The sequence below is a fragment of the Rhineura floridana genome, chromosome 15 (genome assembly GCF_030035675.1).
Source record: "Rhineura floridana isolate rRhiFlo1 chromosome 15, rRhiFlo1.hap2, whole genome shotgun sequence".
NCBI lineage: Eukaryota > Metazoa > Chordata > Lepidosauria > Squamata > Rhineuridae > Rhineura > Rhineura floridana.
The window spans coordinates 19,225,416-19,244,811 of NC_084494.1; the positions used below are offsets into that span (position 1 = coordinate 19,225,416).

The 19,396-nt window shown below is 46.0% G+C and overlaps 1 protein-coding gene across 2 annotated transcripts in view; it reads right to left on the reverse strand.

Annotated features, from left to right (window-relative positions):
- LOC133370229 (mitochondrial peptide methionine sulfoxide reductase-like) overlaps positions 1-19,396 on the reverse strand; it is a 289,872-nt gene that overhangs the window by 149,845 nt on the left and 120,631 nt on the right. The gene's annotated exons all lie outside the window — the stretch shown is intronic.

A 19,396-nucleotide genomic window follows, 5' to 3' on the forward strand; every position in this document is an offset into this window, starting at 1 on the left:
CACCAAATTCTGAGTGTCTTTCATTGTGGCGTGGAAAAGGAAGTCTTAGCTGTTGACACTTTCTCACCTCCCCCCCCCTCCACTTCCTGGAAACTGCTTGCATCAGACCCCTGTGGACTGCGTTGCCACCAATGTGCAGGTTACAATCATTCCCCACCCGCATAGGACATGGAATTCCCAGGGTCCACATGGTTAAGGCAATGGCACAGAGTGGGAAGATATGTAACCTCCCTCCCACCCAGCAACGCACACCTTTATAAATTATTATTAAAGGACTGCTTCCTTCACTTCCAGTTATGCACTGGAGGGACAGACCAAAGATAGCAGGAAACTCCCTTTTAAACACTGACACCTGCCCAAATTTCCTCTTCTGAGCCACCATTCAAGGTGATGAAACCCCATCCTCTCTTGAATCTCGTCAGCCTTTCCAGTGCCATAAGGAGACCTCCTGTGCATGCTCAAAGAGAGCCACCCTAAAGAACAGATGATGCTTGCTTCTGTGATGCAATTTCCTTCCTGAAACAAATTTTCCATCCACCCAAGAACAGGTGGCAGGTGAAGGTAATCTGTGCCTTCATGTGTTTTTTTTGCTGTCATCCCCCCCTGTTGTAGCGCAGGTCCAATCCCCAAGAGTGTTGTATTTGTGTATTTATTTACATGTGATGTATGTATCATTTCATTTCATTGGCGATCACTCGTGACTGAATAAGATTGTCTTCCAAGGCAAAGTCTTTAATGGTGGGTCCGTAAGTGACTGTAGAGGCCAATCCTACATCCACACAGCCTCCCACAGTGAGGACATAGGTTTCCAGATGGAAGACAGCTGCAATGAGGATTTACTTGACGTGCCTTCCACTTAACTCGTTTGTCCCTTTTGCCCTGTAGGGATTCCAGAGGGCATTATATGTAATGGTTCAGCTTGTAAAACACAATAAAGACAAATACTTCCATGTAAGCTTTGTGGAAGGAAATCAGGAGGAATGCTCAACAAACCAGTCATCCGGAGGAGCCCATACAAAACCCTACTGAGATCCATAGGACGAATTTCTTTGACGTGTGACCCACCTGAAAATCCCATCCCTACAAAACAGCTCCGCAAGAATTTCTGTGAGCTGCACATAGGGGCTATGTGCAACTGCCAGGGCCAGCTCCAGGTTTCTGGGGGGCCTTGGGCATAGGGTATCAGGGCCCCCCTTGGCCACTCCCTTTCCTCCTCAGATCACGCCCTCTGTCTTGGCCACACCAGTTATTAACAATCAGCTACTGCCTAATGAGCTCATTTAAGCTCATTATTACCGATTGCATTCTTTTGAATCTCATTGCCATTCACCACCTTATAATTTATAAACCTGCAACCTAAGAGTTCACACATCTGACAAAGCAAGTTGGCTTGAGTTCATGAAAACTTTCTGCTATGAAAAATTTGTTAACCTTTAATGTGCCATAGAACTCTTTGTTGTTACCTGCAGTTAAACGTTCTGGATCCAGGAATTTATTTTGAGAACCGGGACTGCATGATGTTCATAGTTTGACTTCTTCCACACAAACATTTATCCCTGTTAGTTAAAGCTTTCTTCATTTCAGGAGTATAATTTTGGACCAGAGGGGGAGTCAGTTTGTTGACCCTATTGTTATACTATTGGGAGTCACATTTCAAATGGAGTAATCCCTTTTAACTCCAATGGGAACACTCTGGGATAGGAAATTCTGCTGCACTGGACTGCTAGAGTCAATGAAATTCTGCAACAGTGACTTGTGGGCTTTTCTCATCAGATAATGATAAGCATGCATGCTTTTAAATTTGAAGAGAGAACTTTTGCAGAAAAAGAAGGAAAACTACAGCATTTTTAGAACAAGGATTAAGGTACAAAATGAATATTTTAATCCTTTGGGGAGGGGGACCCTTTAAAGCCAACAATATATTGGTTGTTCACCAGAGTGAGCCAGTTTAACCAGAAATTACATAAATCCAAAGAATTCAGAAAATGTTTTCTTGATATCACCAATGGTAACGTAAAAGATAATTATCAAAGCATTGAGGAAGTAACCTGGTGAAACAGGTAGTTCTAGATAACTCAAGCAAGTGAGATGATCTAAATGTTCTGCAGGATATGAGACACACACAGAGAGAGGGTAAGACTACTGTCATAAAACCTTCCTCCAGCTGGACTCTCCTGGCCTAACATCTCCCAATCAATTAGATGAGCCATTATGATGTAGTGATTAGAGTGTTGGACGAGGGCCTGAGAGACCAGGGTTCAAATCCCACTCAGCCATGAAGCTCACTGGTTGACCTTGGGCCAATCAATGTATTTTTCATCCTAACCTACCTCACAGGATTGTTGTGAGGGGTGTATGCAACCATGAACTCCTTGGAGGAAAGGTGGGCTATAAATGTACTATCATAATAAATGATGATGATGATGATGAAAAAATCAGTGTTGTCTGCTCTTGTGCCTTTTTGTGGAGGGGTATAATTCAATGGTAGAGTACCTGCTTTGCATGCAGAAGATCCCAGATTCGCTTCCTGGCATCATCAATTAAGGGCCAAAGATACACTCCTTTGAAAGTTACAATCCATATAGACAATATTAAGCTAGATGGACCAATGGTCTGTTTTGGTTTAAGACATATTCTTGAGATGTGCAGAAATCAACACATGCTTTTCCCAGAATGTCTCTGCACCCATGCATTGGCTTAGAAGCAGGGTGTCCCGTCCAGAGCCGAAAGAATGAGGCTGGAGTGTGTGTGCAAGTAAATCTCGTTTTATTAGAGTAATGGATACATCAAAGGCATTGCGCTTCATAGGAAACCCTACGCTAACTCACTAGAGTCCCTAACTATACTCTAGACATGCTCTGCAGCGTGTGAAGGAAGTTGACTCAACGACCCCCCACTAGGAGCGGCAGGCTTATATAGGAAATTTTTTCGAACGTAATCTCTGACTCCTTTGTAATTCCTGTCTTTGCCCTGTCCGTTTCTTGCGGCGACGGGAACGAGGAGACAGGGGACGCGCATCCAACAGCTCATCTGAAGACACCTGCTCCCGAGCAACGGGCTTGAGGTCAGGGGGCGGTGCCACACTGGAATCCTCCTGGGAACTGCTTGGTAAAGAGGAGCTGGCACTGTCTCTGAAGCTTCCCCCCACAAGTCCTCTGCATCAACTGGGGGCGGTGCGCTCGGCTCCTCGGAAAGGGCGTTACTCGTGGGAACTGGCTGGAGAGCAGGCTGCCCCCCTCCCGCATGATCCTGCTCAGACACAACAATCCCCAACTCTGTTTCTTCTGGCTGTGGAGGTGCCTGAAACTCATGCCTCCCCCCTTCCTGTCCCTTCTGAGTTGGCTGCAGCGTAACACAGGGGCTGTTACAAACAAAAGCTGGTCACCCTCTTTATAGCTGTCCCTAGTGTTGCCACCCCTTTTAATGGCTATGCACCTATGCCTTTAGCCTCAGCTTGATATATTAAGGTAGGGAAGGAGAGCCTGTGGTTTTGCAAATATTGCTAGACTCCAGCTTCCATCATCTCTGAACACTGGCCAATCTGATCAGTGGGAGTTGGAGTCCAAAAACACCTGCAAGGCCACAGGTTCCCCTACCCATGTATTAGGGTACCCTTTCCCAACCTTTGGATCCCCAGATGTTGCTGGACTACAACTTCCATCAGCCCAGCCTTCATGGCCAATGGTCAGGAATTATGGGAACTGTAGTCCAGCAACATCTGGGAACCCAAGGATTAGGAAAGGCTGTATTAGTGCAACTTCCTGCCATAGAGATAAAAGGGGAGAGTGATTCCCCTGCTTAATTCCAGCATGTCACCTGCTGTTAAAGCACAGGAGTGGGGGGGGGTGACACCCCCTCCACCCTCCTTTCTTAAAAGGGAAGCCAAGCTCTTAACTTACATTGGGGGTGATGGGCCAGGGCCATAAATGAAGCATCTCTTCTCCCTCCAAAGGTGTATGTGTGACAGAAATGCTTGTGTTGTTTTCTCTTTTGCAGATGAATAAAGTGGATGGATTTCTTCTTTGCAATGTAGTTTATAAGGTTCTTTCCTCCTCCCACTGCCTCCTGGCAGGAGGGGGGCTTAAGCTGCTTTCCATTTGCGAGTGTGTAAAGGGGATCCCCTTCCACACCAGCCCCACGGAGCTCCTTGATGTCTGCTTCTAACCAACACAAACACAGCACGCAGCCCCGCCAGCCAGTCCCTTCCTCGCTCTCCCTGCTCAGACAGCCAGGCAGCTTTTCTCCCACCAGCTCCAGCCTCAGCGTGGCTTGGCAGCTCCAGGACTGCAGTGGCGCCATGCTCATGCAGCAGGGTCCCCCAAAGCTTGTGGGTCCTCGGCCAGTGCCCCACCTGGGGCCGCCCTGCTGCTGGCTCTGTGTGGCTCAATGCATCCTTTCTGGTAGGGAGAAAAGGGCAAAGGAACCGTGCAGGCAATTTGACTACCATACCAAAACACTATCATTGGCCTATCATTAAATATACAAGCTGATCTCGAAACCTTTTTCTTTATTTTGGCTGAAGACTGGGATAAAAATGCTTTAAATACATACGTATAAGTTAAACAAACACCACAGCTTCTCTCTCTCTCTCTTCTTTCTGAATCACCTTTCCATAAAATATGTCCAGGAAGGCCATGTACATGAAATACCATTTCCTAAAAATCATGGCTTGACAAAGAAGAAAACCACTAAAACCACACAAGCCATCACATGGATTAGCCAAAACTCCCCAGCATTAGAAAAAAGTCTTGACTTGCCTCCAATAATTAAATAATGTGGTATCTCCTGGGATGGGGTGTCCTAGTGGTGGCATAGGGTTTAGAGCGTCTGGCTAGGACCTGGGAGAGCAGGGTTTAAATCCCCACTCAGCCATGAAGCTCACTGAATGCCCCTGGACCAGTCATCAACTCTCAGTTTAATCTACCTAACAGGGTTGTTGTGAGGATTAAATTAAGAAGGGAGAGTCATGCATGCTTCCTTGGAGGAAAGGTGGAATATAATGTCACAAATAAATAAATAAATAAATAAATACTTAGATGAAATAATTGTGGTGTTACTAAAGGTACAGGCCTGCTGTGAATGCTCAAGGCATGAGCTTCTGAAAGATGCACACAGAAGGATCACTGCGCATGAGCTCAGTTTCCAGAGCATGTGGGCATTAGAGGGATGGGTGTGTTTCCTGGTGGAAGACTGGACAGGCTTTCTTCTCTCTACCATGCAGATCATATAACACAGGAAGCTGCCTTATACTGAGTCAGGCCATTGGTCTAACTAGCTCTGTATTGTCTACATTGACTGGCAGAAGCTCTTCAGAATTTCAGACTGGATTTTTCTCACACTCCTACCTGGAGATGCCAAGGATTGAACCTGGGATCTCCTGCATGGAAAGCAGATGCTCTACCACTGAACTATAGCCCTTCTATCTTGCAAGAGCCAGGTACTCCACCAGTGCTTGATTATATGGAAGATTTGTTCCTATGATTTCTGCTTCCCCCACTCTCACTCCACTCCACCCACTCACTTGAAATGGAAATGGACTGCCTTCAAGTCGATCCCAACTTATGGCGACCCTATGAATAGGGTTTTCATGGTAAGTGGTATTCAGAGGTTTTTTTACCATTGCCTTCCTCTGAGGCTGAGAGGCAGTAACTGGCCCAAGGTCACCCAGTGCGCTTCATGGCTGTGTGGGGATTCAAACCCTGGTCTCCCAGGTCATAGTCCAACAGTCTAACCACTACGCCACACTGGCTCTCACCCACTCACTTACAGACACATTTTTGTTGAAGAAGAGAAATCAGGTTAGTGGGACCTCTGCAAGAATATGTGAGCTTTCTTAGATCAGAGCAAAGGCTATCTAGTCCAGCTTCCCATTCTCTATATTGGGCAAATGGATGCCTCCAGGAAGCATCCAAGCAGGATCCAAAGCAGCCTTTCTGAACCTTTGGATGGAGTACAACTCCCATCAGCCCCAGCCAGCATGGCAAAGGTCAAGAATTATGGGAACTGTCACCCAGCAACATCTGGAGACCCAAAGGTTGGGAAAGGCTGGTCTACAGGCAAGAGCCCTGTCCTGTTGTTGCTCCCAGAGGAACACAGAAGCTACCTTGTACCAAGTCAGACATTGATTCTTCTAGCTCAGATTTCTTTTCACGAGGTCTGAGGAGCCTTTGGCTTTCCAGATGTTGCTGAACTACAACTCCCATCATCCCTGGCCATTGGCCATGCTTATTGGGGCTGATGGAAGCTGTAGATCAGCAACATCTGGTGGGCCAAAAGTTTCCCATGCCTGGTCTACACCAACAGTCAGTAGCTCTTCTGAGTTTCAGACAAGAGTCTTTCCCAATCTTACCTGGAGATGCTGGGGATCGAACCTGTGCCCTTCTGCATGCAAGTAGGGATGGGAGAGAATTCCAATTCAGTTCAATTTAAAGGCAAACTTATCTAATTCGCACTTTCCAAAACAATACGAGAACTGAAACACAGCCATCTTCAAAATTTGCAGTTCTCTGCATTTCGCAGGACAGTTCTCTAAGCCAAGAAACGTGTACAAAACATGTCCATAAGAATACATATATCTGTGAACGTTTGTATTGCAAAACTGTGTGCATTAGGCAAAATTGCATACAATACAATTACATAAGAGCAAATCGCTAAAATGCTGACAAATGTTCATGAGGATTTCTTTAAAAATTCAGATTACTGCAGAAATGTGGAGAATTTAAAGACTGGAAAAATGAGAAACTGAGAGATCTGAAATGGACAGATTTGCCCATCTGTACGTACAAGACAGGTGATCTTCCACTGAGCTACAGCTCTTCTATGAACCTGGAGATAGCATATAGGCATTATGACTAATAGCCATTGACAGCCTTGCCCTCTGCACAGTGGGTGACAGCATGGGGTGCGCAGCTAATCTAAATGGGGTACACACCTATCACCTACCTCTACTGTGTAAAGTGGAGCATGAACAGTAACCCGAGGCAGAGCCAAGATGACCTCACAGCAACAGACGTCATGCACAAAGTAAAGCAATGGTGCCTGGTGGTGCCAAAGGCATGGGGTACAGTTCCATGGCTCAGGCCCTTGGCATAGAATATCTGTGACTTATTGCTAGAAGCAAGACCGCCATGCAGCTGTAACAACCACAGGGAAGAGCCTTGGCCAATGCAAATCAGCTTTGCTCTGCCGATTGCTCTCGAGGCTGCTGCTCCAGCATCTGCGGCCCTGCACATGAATACAGCGGCGAATGCCTTTTAACAGCTATAACCTGCCTCCCCATTGCTACCCTTGACTGCATTGCACCTGTGATGCTCTACAACAGAGGAAGAGGAAGATGGAAAAAAATTGCAGAAGTATCTTCAGAGTTAATCTAGACCTGAGATGATGCAGCTGTGGCTTCCCTTGAGGCACACTCTGCTAGCTGCATGAGCCTTCGGCCAGATGCAAACCTGTGGGTGAGACACTGAGAAGCAGTCCTTTGCTGCATTCAGTGCCAGACCCAAGTTTGTTCTATCACAATATGGTGGTGGAATCATTAAATGGTTGAGTGGACTGTACCACTACAGACAGGGTATATGTGAGTGTGTGCCATTATCTCCCACAGTGAAAGAAAAATCTCTTTAAGTAAAACTCTAGTGCATCAGGGAGAAAGATTCTGGCCCCAATAGTGCTAGTTTTCCACTTGCAAGAAGGATTTTGTCCTTCTTTCCTAGGGCAGCATAAAAAAAGTGAACCCACACCTACAAGTAAAAGCTTTACATAGCTAACAGAGAATCCACAATATCTGACAGGTATCATCATGTTTGCTACTCTTGCTCTGTTTGGACCCCCCACATCACCCCTGCATAGATATTTTAATATGTTCAAAGGAATGCCAGTGGTGGCACCTGAACAATTATTGAGAAGGAACAGAAGGGGCAAACATGAATTTTGCAGTTGGGCAGTTTGGACAAGTTACATTTCTAAAAAAGATATATGCAGTATATTTTACCTGAGCAACTGTATCCTAACCATATCTTCCTCCCCCCCCCAAAGTACATCCTGTTGATTATAATGGAGTTAACTTTTAAGTAAGCATATGTAGGAATTTCAGCCTTGCTTTAATTTCCAGTGGATGAATCAGTTACGATTTAGTGAAAAGTGCTTTTCCTTCAAGAACGTCTATGGCTCTAGTAGTAGAGGGATACTTGTTGGGGGCAAGGAATTTCTTGCACCTCTTTGGCTTTCTCTATGGCCATGCTTGCTGGGGCTGATGGAAGTTGTAGTTCAGCAACATCTGGAGTGCTAAAGGTTCTCTGCACCTGGTGCAGACACTACTGAACTATCTATGGACCCAATGGTCTGACTCGGTATAAGGTAGCTTCCTATGTTTGGGCCTGAGGGCCTCTTGCTCTATGGGGAGTCTGAACTGGATAGGTGAAGAGCAGAATGGAAGGGTCCTCCACTACAACCCTTTACATGCACCGAGGTGAGGTCTAAATTGGAAGGCAAGGGCATGAACCTGGGAGCCTGTAGCAGTCTGGCCCTACCATCAGGTAAAGTGAAGCAGCTCCTGGTATCACAACACTGCAGAAAATAATTGATTGTTTTAATGTATTGTTGTTGTATTTTGATTACCAGAGATGGGGAGAGGCTCTTGGGGGACTGTCTGCCTCAGGTGTCAAAAGACCTTGCCAGGCCCTGGGTGCTCTGTACCATGCGTTGGAGGGCAACAAACAGTTTACTTTCTAACCCTGCTGGCTGTGTTCTACCTACATTGTTGGAGACAGTATCCTTCTGAATTCCAGATGCTGGAAACCGCAGGTGGGGAGAGGGCTGTTGCGCTCAGGTCCTGCTTGCGTGCTTCCCATGGGCATCTGGTTGGCACTGTGAGAAGAGGATGGTGGACTTGATGGGCCACTGGCCTGATCCAGCAGGGCTCTTCTTAGGTGCTTATGTCTGGGATGGGCCCTAAGCCTGTGATGGGATTTTGTTGTGTGAGCGTGCATGTATGCACACACACACACACACACACACACATACACACAGTGCAGATAAGCTTAAGAAATGGGGACTTTCAATGAGCTGATAAGGGAGCTCACACTGATGATTTGCCAAGGGAAGACAGGAATACTTTGGCATCTGCTGAGAAGTGCTGGATGTTTCTCATCCCGGGGTAGTTGAACCCATGTCCCCAGAGAGTGAGGAGTGGGGGAAGGTCTGTAGACAATGAGCCATTAGCAGCCCATTTAATGGTGCAAAGGATGCAGCCATGACCACAACAGGAAGGATATCTTTAGCTTCCCAAATGCCTGGAAAGGTAGTGATGATGGCCTTAATGATGCAAAATGGCCCAAAATAGGTATGCTTAGTTTCAAAATGCAGAAGCTTTCCCTGAGGCCCCAGGACTCTTAAGAGATATAGGATAATGTGAGCAAAAAGTGTGGTAACTGTGCTGGTCCATTGAGGTGGGGGAATCCCATAGGGCAAGGTTGGGGAATCTGTGGCTCTCCAGATGTTACTGGACTACAACTCCTGTCAGGCCCAGTCAGCATGGCCAGTGGTCAAGGATGATGGGACTTGATCCCATGGCATGATTTCCACCCCTGGTTTAAAGCATACAGAGTAGGGTCGCCAGCTTCATGGCCTGAGATTGATCCTGTATCTTTAGGAGAAGAGAAAGTCAGCCAAGTGCAGGTGTTCTTGCAACCCTGTGATGAGAAAAACCACAAGGTGGGGTTCTCCCTTCCCCCTGCATAACTTTTAAAGATACAGAAGACCTCTCGGAGGCCAGGCTACTCTGTTTTATATGTTATCGATTTAATTAGTGGACCACTCTGCATCACATCATGGTGTCATCGGGGGAGGGGGATGGTTGCAACATGTTACTAAATGCACAATCGCATAAAATCTACAAGCATTAAAAAACAATAATTTAAAAAACAAATAAGACAACAGCAGACTGTACCTCGGGAAAGGCTGTAGCTCAGTGGTAGGCCATCTGCCTTGCATGAGGAAGGTTCCAGGTTCAATCCTGGCATCACTGGGTAGGGCTAGGGAAGACCCCTGTATGAAATTCTGGAGGCTGCTGCCAGTCAGTGTGGAAAATACTGTGCTAGATGGACGAAGGGTTTTACTCAGTACAAGGCAGTTTGATGTTACTCTTCCTGCCACTGACAACTGTTATTCTGTTCCTATCAGGGATGTAGTTGTCTGGAGTCGTGGGAGATCATAGACTCCTTTTGGGGGAGCAGGGTCCTAGCCAGGTCCCTATGTATGAGCCAATCAACATGAAAGGGGAGCATGTTAGCCACTGAGAAGAGTCCTTGTCCTTTTGTACTGTTTGGAGCCAAGCAGAGTAAAAGGAGGTGAGTCAGCCATTGAGAAGACTCTTCTCAATACCTAATACACAGTCTCCCCTTTTATGCTGATTGGCTGCTCTAGAGACATCTGTTGCAGTGGAATGTGTAGTCAGAGATGTCACAGAGAGCAAGAGAGATGAGGGAAAGTGGAAAGGGGGCCATGGTTGCGAGGGAGCATGGTGTGACTATTATGAAGGGTCCTCCCACTATACTACTAGTTCCTATACGGGACTGATGGAAATATCTTCCTCTTTCTGTGGCTGCATAGTACAAAAAAGGAGTTTATCTCAATGCAGAATGGTTCATGCTCATCCTCAACATGCTGCTTTCAGTCTAGATTGATTCTAGATCCTGCCATGCACTAGGGTAGGTTACTTGATACACATTTGAAAACCCTCCCTTGATAAGGCTATCTGCGCCTGTTCCTCCTTGCACATGCCCCAGGTGAATGAAGAAGTGTCGATTACAATCTTGGTATATGCCCACCCACAACATCATTGGGCAGGTGTAGATATGCACACACTCCATTGCTGTGACTGCCTGCATCAGTTTTCATTTGTTTTCAAATAGACACACTGCAGGGCAACACAAAACCAATATACAATTAGCTTTTATTTTTGGAATGAAGCCAGTTGATCAAGAAGTGCTTTTCAGGGTCAAAAAATATGCAATAGATATAGATTGTATGTGGACTACATAGGGGGGGAAAGTACTCTGTCTCCATTCATTCTAGAATAAAATTGTCCACTGTCAGGACAAGAAAAAAATGGAATTCTATTAGGTTGAAAAACGACATCTGCTCCAGTATATTAGATATAATTTTGAATCAGTTTTCATTTATTTTATTGAAGGCATTTTGGTTATGACTCTCAAGACTTGTATTTATTAAGCAAGGTAACACTGGAGGGAATTATATTCTTTAACTTCTTATATGAAGTATTTTTAATTCCATTCTTTACCCCCCCATAAAACCCCACAAAGACACAGCTCCTGCCCTTAAGCTTACAATGTAAAAGACAACACAACTTTCTTTTTACCCTCACTATACTGTTTTAGACTCTTGCTGAAAATATATCTATTTTAATTTTGATCAGCCTGTTCAATATTTCTTTTTTTTTAAAAAAAATGTTGATTTTATCTCTGCATTATTGATTGCTATTTTATATTGTTTTGTGTACACGCTGCTTACGAGATTTTATTTACGGCTTTGATGAAGCGGCTTTTTTTTCTAAATAAAATAAAATAAAATAAAATAAAAAAAGGTTGCGGGTGGAAGGGGGAATAAACTCAGACATTCATTTTTTTAGTACAAAGTCCTTATGATGACCAGCTAGACTGGAAACAGTTCAAGGAGAAGAAGAGCCAAACGTTGCTGGTCTCTCTGCAGTCCCATGTGTTCCTCCGCTACAGCCTGCTTCAGCAGAGCCACATCTGCTGCACACCTTTCAAGCATTCTTATACTACTTTTACAGTCATTGCTTCACCCAAAGAATCCTGGGAAATGTCATTCGTTCAGAGTGACAGGGCCTTCTCAGTGTCTACTCCTTGAGGAATGCCCTCCCTGATGAGGTGTCCGTGTGTCCCTTGTTACTGATTTTCAGGAGGGATTTAAAAAAAAAAGTAAATGTATTGCCTTCAAGTCGATTCTGACTTATGATGACTCTATGAATAGGGTTTTCATGAGGCTGAGAGGCAGTGACTGGCCCAAGGTCACCCAGCTTCATGGCTGTATGAGGATTCGAACCCTGGTCTCCCAGGTTGTAGTCCAACACCTTAACCATTACACCACACTGGCTCTCAGGAGAGATTTAAAAAAGCATCCCTATTTACTCAGACATTTGATGGTTGAAAGATACCGGTCCTGGCAACCCTGGAATCATTGGCTGAGTGTATGCGATTCTTTGTAGCTATTTTTACAATGTTTTTAATGATATTGGTGTTGTAGCTGAGTGTGGGGTCTCTCAACAACTCTCAGAATCCTTAACAAACTACAGTTTCCAGAATTCTTTAGGGGAAGGCATGCCTGTTAAAGTGGTATAAGAGTGTTTTCAATCTGTGGTGTGGATTTGACCAGTCTTGGGTTCAGCAATGGCATGTGCACGCACGCATACACGCACACACAAAATTGGGGGGGGCACAGAGGGAGCAAAATATATTTCTAAGTGGGAGAAATATACTAGGTGGGAGGATCCTTGTTTTGGGCGATTTTGGTGCTGCCCCTGCTTGGGTTTCAGAGCATATGCAGAGTTCCTTGCAGAAGAGAGGTTCAGAGAGAGAGAGAGAGAGAGAGAGAGAGAGAGAGAGAGAGAGAGAGAGCTTCTTTGAACTCTTGCTCATGCATTCTCCCTGTAGCTGACTAGAAAGAGGGATCAGGTTTAGCCAATGACAGCCCTTTACGCTAAGTTACTGCTGAAACCCATCACCTTCTCTACAAATAGCCCACATCACCATGAACAGGAGATGATATTCTTTTGTCTGACAACAATCCAAACCAATAGCTTGCAATTGTGCAGAGCAGCTCTGGGAAGGTTTATTTAAGGGCAAGGGGAGTTTGAAAACTTCCACCTGGAAAAGAGCAGCTCAACTGACTGTAACCCTCTGGCATCCGCTTGACTCCAGCAAGTCTGTTCTGCCATCTGGAACCCATATCAAAAGACAGCCAAGGCTCCCACTGGAATGTCACTCTTCCAAGGGGGCTGACGCTGATGCAGTCTGCAAACAATCTCCTGCTCCCATCCAAAGCACTGGATGGATAGATCAAGAAAGAGCAAGCCTCAACTTGAAGTGATGGCTCAGTGAAGCACAGAAATGAGATTTTTAGACACTTTTTTTTGGCAAGGCAGAGAATTCAGAGAGAAGAAGAGGCAGTCCAATGTTTGTCAGCTGAATATACGTAAAATTGTTTCGCGTTAAAAGTCAAAACCATAATGAAAGACGATGTCATACTGATTCACCCAGCTCTTTTGCTCTGCCCAAATGTAGGTCACTGGGCAAGTCTTGCATCCCCACCGAAATCAGTGGTGGAAGTGAGTAGTTATGGGTCATCATTATACAGACTCCTGTCACCAGGCTTAGCTATGGAATGACTTATTTCTATTGTCTTAATTTCAAAACTGCCTTTCCTTATAGGCTCACAAGCCAGTGTACATCACAACAGCAATAACAACAACAACAATAATATACCCAGGAAATTCAATGAAAACAGCAACATCTGTTAAACATGTAAAAACAAATCAGTAAAACTAACAATTAATTTTAAACAGTCAAACCATCTCTGTTTCTAAAATCCTAGTGGGGAAAAAAGTGTGTATAATAAGCCACTTTCAAAAAGATGCCAGGGAATAAGACAAGCACGCTTCTCAAGAAGAGCGTTCTATAGCTTTCGGGGTGGGGGCCATCAGAAAAGGCCTTGCTGCTGGTAGACGGTGAGAGAACTGAACTCGGGGGAAGCTCTCACTGGCCGACTTTAAAAGAAGGTGTGCCTTGAAAGGAGGTATCGAAGTATCACCGCAAGCTTTATGTTTACGTTTTTGGACGATGTTCTCAGGATGCTCTCAAAAGAGATGGAAGGGATGGACATGGCCCTAGAGTGACCACAGTGTTCCCTCCTTCCAAAAAAAGAGGAAGGACTTCACACACACAAAAAGAGGACAGATTTGCATAAAAATTGAGGAAGCTGACAGTGAATGTCACACACCCTGGGCTGCTTGTAAAAAAGAAGGCACACATGTGGGGCCCTGCCCCATTAGCTCTCCTTGGCCAGCCTCCCACCAATTTTTATTGCTTTCACTCCTTTATGACAGGTTGGACTCAATGGTACTGGGGACTTCTGCTCTGCCTCATAGCTTGTTGTTGATAGGTTCCGTTCCATGAATTTGTGGCCACAGGTCTCCATTCTGCCCCCTATGCTTTTAAATATCAACATAAAACAGCTAGGGGAAGTGATTGACACATTTGGCTTCGAGGGTCATCAGCATGTGGATGAGACTTAGCTCTGTCTCACTGTTCCATCTACTAATCCCAGGGAGGCTGTGGAACTTTTGCACAGGTGTGAAGAGGCATTTTTTACATGGATGAGGGCAAACAAACGGAAAGTTAGCCCAGACAGAATAGATGGACAGTGGTTGGGAAGACCATCTGTTTCAGACAGAGGGATTCAACTGATTCTAGATGGAGTTGTGCTCCCTCTTAAAAACCCAGTTTGGAGCCTGGGGTTCTCCTGGGCGAAGGTCACATCCACACCATACATTTAAAGCACACGGCTTTCTCCAAAGAATCCTGGGAACTGTAGTTTGTTAAGGGTGATGAGAATTGTAGTTCTGTGAAGGGTAAATGACAGTTCCAAGGATTCTTTGAGGGAAGCCATGTGTTTTAAATGAATTTTCAATGTATGATGCCAATGTAACCTCAATGCTATCTGTGGAAGCACTGATGGCAGCAGTGACAAGGACTGCCTGATTTTATCATCTTAGCCAAATTCACCAGCTGCGACCTTATATGAACAGATCTTGCCTCAGTGACTCATGCCCTGGTTGCATCCAAACTGGACCACTACAATAAGCTTCATGGAGGCTGCCTTTGAAGACAGTTCTGAAGCTTCAGTTGGTTCAGAATGCAGCAGTCTGGATGATGGCAGGAACCAACCATTCATACTATATGACGCCTATTCTGCATTAGGATTAGATCATTAGGATCAGTTGCAGAGGTCCTGCTTGCCTCATGCTACCTCCAGGAAGGATGTTTAGGATGGTGAACACAAGAGACCAGGCCTTCTCAATGGTAGCCCCAAAACTCTGGAATTCCCTCCCATGGGAAATATGATTGACCCCATTCTTGTTGTCTTTTGTAAGAAAGGAAGTGGAACTGCCTTCAAGTCGATCTGGACTTATGGCGACCCTATGAATAGGGTTTTCATGGTAAGTGGTATTCAGAGGTGGTTGACCATTGCCTTCCTCTGAGGCTGAGAGGCAGTGACTGGCCAAGGTCACCCAGTGAGCTTCATGGCTATATGGGGATTCGAACCCTGGTCTCCCAGGTCATAGTCCAACACGCTAACCACTACGCTACACTGGTTCTCATGTTGTCTTTTAGGTGGGCCTTAAAAACATTCTCTTTTCAGGCTGCTTTTTGTTAATAGTGGTCTGTTTTACAGAGCAGCACAAACCACCGTTTCACAGGGCTGAGGATTGCTGAATTGGTCAAGAGACCGCCAGTCTGCTGCTGGCCGCTGCCTGAAGAGTGACATCAGTGTCATTCTACTGTCATGGAGTTTCCCCTTCCGCTCGCCACACATGTGAACAGGAGCATTCATTGCTAGCAGCAGTCGCCAGCAGAAAACCCAGGGTTGCATTCAATTAAGTCCTAATAAGAGTCCACCCATTGAAATTAATGAACCTAAGTTAGTCGTGTCTATTAACATCAATGGGTCTACTCTGAGCAGGAGTAGCATTGAATATCATTCTCAGAAATGGGGCTTTCCAGGTGACAGGGATGGGCGGAGCTAAGCTGATTTGTGAGCTGAACCTGCTGCCCTCACATGCTGGCATTGCTGGCACAGTGATCTCCTTGCCCCACTCCTTCCACTGACACAAATGAAAGTATATTTGCTGTATATTTCCTATATATATCAATGCCTGAACATCTCTAAGCACTGATATATTCATGCCATTTATTATTGATACTGCTGTTGAAATATTTCTATATGCTGCTGCTCCACTGAGAGCCAGTGTGGCGTAGTGGTTAGAGTGTTAGACTACGAACTGGGAGACCAGGATTCAAATCCCCACACAGCCATGAAGCTCACTGGGTGACCTTGGGCCAGTCACTGCCTCTCAGCCTCAGAGGAAGGCAATGGCAAACCCCCTCTGAATACCGCTTACCATGAAAACCCTATTCATAGGGTCGCCGTAAGTCGGAATCGACTTGAAAGCAGTCCATTTCCATTTTCTGCTCTGCTATGCATTTATTATAAATCTTATTCTATCACTGTATTCACATTTATAATTGAATCTTTAAAATATATATAAGAAATGCTCTTAGTATTGAAAATGTCAGAAATAAAGTGTTTGAGATAAAGCCCAGAATGTTTATAACTTTCTCCATCTTGTTTGCAAAACAAAGCGCAGTGTCTGTTACATTGCGTGTATGTAGTACAGAAAAAGCTGGCTACCCAAGGCCACCGATGATAGAGTGGTCTACGTTATGATAACATGCAGAGGATGCGTGGGTGTGAATGAATGTCTCTTTCTAGGGCTTATGGCTGAAACTGGAGGCTTGGAGACGCTGAAGGTTATTAAGGCGACAACAACTGGAAGGTGTCTGGAGTGCATCAACCATAAGCAAATGTTAGAATTCTAATGTAAGTCTGAGTACCCTAAAAGAGATCCCATGACCAGCGCCCTTGATAGGCACGAAGTTGGCACGAGAAAGAGGAGATGCAGTCCTGAGAACATGGATGTGCCAAGAGACTGACATCACTACAAGTGCCAGCTAAGCGATTGATGGATGAGATACTGGGGCTCAGTGAAGATATCAAAAGAACATCAAAACATTTTCTGTAAAGACACCCCAGCTTCACCAGAAGATCTGAGAAGTTTTCCACCACAGCCTGACACCGAGACTTTGAGGGCAGGCCTCCTCCTCTCCTCTAGGTCTGTTCTTCCTCGCTACAGTACTAATTGGCTACCAACTTCTTGCGTATGTGAATATGAAAGATCAGGACTACTGGGCATATCTAATTTTGCATTTTACCATTCCTGTAATGGGTGACTCACAAGAGCACCTCCATCTGTATCAGTTGGATATCTTTCAATAAACCTTTTAAAACCTTTTATCTTGTTGTGGTCTCAACACTCCTCCTGCTCTTTCCTACTATCTCCTGGCTTGATCATCCAGGAGTGGCTTTGGGTTCACTGGTAAGAACTAATTATCTTGACCCATTCCAGTCTGGGTTCAGGCCTGGTTATGGGACTGAATCAGCCTTGGTTGCCCTGATGGATGACCTTTATTGGGAGAAGGACAGGGGGAGTGTGACCCTTTTACTCTTACTTGACCTCTCAGCACCTTTTGATACCATTGACCATGGTATCCTCCTGAGCTGACTTGGTGAGATGGGTGTTGGAGGCTCTGTTTTACAGTGGTTCCAATCCTATCTCCAGGGTCATTATCAGAGAATAGCATTGGATGATTGTCTTTCGGCCCCCTGGCAGTTGTGCTGTGGGGTGCCGCAGGGTACCATCTTGTCCCCCATGCTGTTTAACATCTATATGAAGCCCTTGGGAGTGGTCATCAGGAGATTGGGGGCAAGGTGTCAGCAGTATGCTGATGATACTCAGCTCTATTTCTCTGTAACATCTGAATCGGGCAAGACTCTGCAAGCCCTGGACCGCTGCCTGTACTCAGTGGTGGGCTGAATGAGGGCCAGTAAACTGAGTCTGAATCCTAGCAAGACAGAGGCGCTGTGGGTTGGTGGTTCCCGAGTTCGGATAATTGTTCAGTTGCCTGCTTTGGATGGGGTCATACTCCCTCTGAAAGAGCAAGTCTGTAGTCTGGGGGTGCTCCTGCATCCATCTTTGTTGCTAGAGGCCCATGTGACCTCAGTGGCTAGAAGTGCCTTTTACTAGCTTCAGCTGGTAAAACAGCTGTGGCCATTTCTGGACCAGGATAGCCTGACCACTGTTGTCCAAGCCCTGGTAACCTCCAGGCTGGATTACTGTAATGCGCTCTGTGTGGGGCTGTCCTTGAGGTTGGTCCAGAAACTGCAGCTGGTGCAAAATGCGGTGGCGAGACTGCTCACTGGGGCAGGGTATCGCCAACATGTCACCCCACTGCAGATAGAATTGCACTAGCTGCCGATTTGCTACCGGGCCAAGTTCAAGGTTCTAGTTTTGATGAACAAAGCCCTATACGACTTGGGACCAGGATTAGGGTTGCCAGGTCGGAGCCATTCAAAAACCTGAGAAAATGGGGGCGGGACCTAGTGACATCACGGGGCAGGCCCTAGTGATGTCACGGGGCGGGCCCTAGTGACGTCATTATGCGTGATACATTATGCTGAGACTGACAGGCAGAGCCGTAGAGGGCAGGCCGGGCCGGCTCCTTCTTAGCCCCGGAGCTGGTTCCCCTGCTCCAAGAAGGACGGCCGGCGGCTTCACCCCTCCTGCTGTGGGTGCTGCTGGGTGGCAGCAGCCGCGATGACCCCCCCAGCCCGAGACTGCTGAGCGAGCCCCATCGCGGCTGCTGCCGCCCAGCGGCGCCCACAGCAGGAGGGGTGAAGCCACCGGCTGTCCTTTCAGGAGCAGGAGAACCGGCTCCGGGGCTAAGAAGGACCCGGCCCGGCCTGCCCTCCATGGCTCCTGCTGAGACTGACAGGCCGCGTGGCCCCCATCTCGGCAGCGGTTGCTAGGAGGCGGCGGCGGTGGCCTGCCTGAGCCTGCCTGACAAAGGGCGGGAACGCTGGGAAGGCGGCCCTCCACAGCCCAACGTATGCGTGCGTCAATCATGCATGCGTGGCTGAGGGGGCCAATGAAAAACCGGAGATCCACCTTTTTAAATAAAGTATTGCCGGAGGCCGGAGACGACCCCCTTTTGCCAAAAACTCAGGCAGAAAGCCGGAGACCTGACAACCCTAACCAGGATACCTGAAAGACCGTCTTATCCCTTATATACCCAGTTGATCACTGCACTCTGTACGTGAGGGCCTCTTGCAGATACCATCTTATCAGGAGGTCCGTTCTGCACAACATAGGAAATGGACCTTTAGTGTGGCGGCACCTACCCTGTGGAACTCCCTACTCTGAAATATTAGACAGGTGCCATCTCTGTTATCTTTTCAGCACCTATTGAAGACCTTCCTCTTTCAACAAGTCATTTAAGTTGAGACCTTATCCCAGTCTGCTTCTTTCTTGGAATTGCTTTTTAATATGCTTTTAAACCTTTTTAAAAAAAATGTTTTTAACCTTTTTTTAAGTCTTCAAAGCTTTTTTTAAAAAAATGTTTTTAAAGTTGTTTTGTTTTAATGTATTTTAATGTCTGTTTTTATGATGTTGTAAAGTGTT